Source organism: Penaeus monodon, chromosome 10 (assembly GCF_015228065.2).
Source record: "Penaeus monodon isolate SGIC_2016 chromosome 10, NSTDA_Pmon_1, whole genome shotgun sequence".
Taxonomy (NCBI): domain Eukaryota; kingdom Metazoa; phylum Arthropoda; class Malacostraca; order Decapoda; family Penaeidae; genus Penaeus; species Penaeus monodon.
Window position 1 is genome coordinate 50,116,787 of NC_051395.1, and position 2,500 is coordinate 50,119,286.

The following is a 2,500-nucleotide window of genomic DNA, read 5'->3' on the forward strand; positions in this document are numbered from 1 at the left end:
ATCCCCAAAAACCAAAGTGATTTACTTTTTGGGAAAATACTACATGTTATCTTCTACTTATATACTTGTAAGACAAATGGCTGGGCTATCCAACTAAATTACTGGATGAAGCAATGATGTATTGGTACACATACAGTAGATCTTTCTCAGGCACTGAACTACATTCCTACCAGCACTCTAGCAAATGTCAAGACCTCTCCCCCTCCCCCCTACTATATATATTGTGGCAAGACAAATTCTGAAGACTAGCAGTCTATTCTCAAGATAGGTACATCCTTTATCTTGTCAATATTTACGAGGCTGAGAGACTTGTTGGTCTTGGTCAATGCAGCGAAAAGGACAGAAGCCATGGCAATTGCAAGACACATTACCATTATTGGGTAAGGTTGTACGCCTTCCATCAAGGATCAAAGCACATTTCTATTTGATTTGTATAAAACGCGGATATATTTTTGAAAAATAATTCCACTTTACCAGCTATTTCAAGTTATTTACCAAGCTTAAACCAACAGATTATGGTACTTGATTATCAATTCATTATATTAACATTGCATTTGCATGTGAGGGGTAACTTTCTTTCCTTTGGAAATAAATAGGCACCTTTACCTAATTTTTTTTTTTCTTCAAGGTCCTACTTACTATATTATGGATTTGACCCAATGGCCATAAATGACATGAGTACATGACATATTTACTGTATTTTTATCCTTTTAATTTGTTGTCTGTGCTTGGTCCACAAAGTCATTACTAGTCCTACCAATTTCACCTGATCACCTAATTTTCCTTGATTTTCAGAGGATTCTCTTATCATTTTACAATTTTACTGTTATCCTAATATCAATAATAATAATAATAATAATAATAATAATAATAATAATAATAATAACAGTATCAATATTAATAGCATTATATATAAAAAAATTCACACAAGTTAAAGAAATAGCATTTATATTTTTTCATAGACTGAAATTTTGGTTTTATTAGCCTATAAGAAGGTCGCTCATAATATCAAGTTTGTGGTTTCCTAAGATGTTATGTGTATACTTGAAAGAAATTAACGCATCTTTAGAGTGCAGACTGAGGAAAAGTATCATGAATTAAAAAACAGTAACCATCTCACTGTCGCCAAAATTTCCTATAACTTCACTACAATTAACATTTATAATTTCTTTTTTTAAATTTTAGATACATTTTAAAAACATTATGTTCTTCTTTATATCTGATTTGTCAATCATAGCTAACTCGAGTATAGCAGTAGAACTGCCAAGGAAACAATTGAAGGGTTAATATTAATAGTAAAAGCCAGACTAAAACTAGTCTATCTATAATAGCAAGCATCTTCAGTTAATGTCAAATCAGTGTATTAGCTAAAAAATAAATAATAATAAATAAAAAAATAATACGCCACTACCTTAACTGGAGAGTTCAGTAAAACAAAGGAACTGCACAGAAAGTGAGAACAAGGTATCAAAATTTCAAAACTACATACAATACTACTCAATCATAAAAAAAGATGCCATAGTCTGCTGTTAATTAATGTACGGTAATGAGTTCCCAAGAGAATAAAAATAATAATTAGAGGCATTTGCACTTGAAAAAAAAGTTTTGGAATACTAAAAACAGAGAGAGACGGCAAAAAAACATTTTAATACCACGCAAAGCTGACACAGATGACAAGAACACGAAAGAACCCAATGAAAGACGCTAATCTTGGGGGTAAACCAACACACTTTATTTCTGCTTCTGTCTTTATATCTTCGGCCACTGTTCCAACATATTTTCATGGTCTGCGTCTGTTATAGTACTCTCTGGATGTGGAGTAGGCCTGCAGACCGAGCAGGCAAATAGATACGAGATAAAGTTCCTATCTCGCTGTGCCAGGGCAAAGGGTGCGGCCGTGAATCTACTCTCGCCTCAATAAATGCCTTGTGAGTAACAATACACAGTAATTACACGTGCACGATGCCCACGCTCAGTATCACACAGCCCTGGTCCCGAGGGCATGTTTGTGCCCAGCGGCGAGGCGAGGGGTGCCCAATGCCAAGGAGAGAGGCGGGGACACGTCTCCTCCAGCTGAGATTTGTTTTCAGTCGACGAGCACGTGAGGCGCGCGTCGCCCTCTGGGCCGCCGCCCCTGATCACCTGCCGCCCCTCGCCCGCCGGGTACCTGTGGGATCGGGCACGGCACTCTGGCCTCTGGTGGGAAAGGGACTCAGCGCTCTGCTAGGGGCCCGGGGGTTTAACTCGGGCGCACTCGTTAGCCTGCGAGATAATTGGAAAAAGGACAGGCCGTCGGGCGGCGGCGGTCGCTCGTTCCGCGTCGCGTGGTTTCTTCCCGATACCTATGCCCGTTCATTTTCATATTTATAATAGTTCTTTGTGTGTCACTGTACCTCCGTTTCGTAAGCATGTGAACACACCTCGCAGCACGTAACTTTTCCTAGACCATCTTATCATCCTACGTTAGTACCCGTAATCTTATACATGTGTAACCCTATAT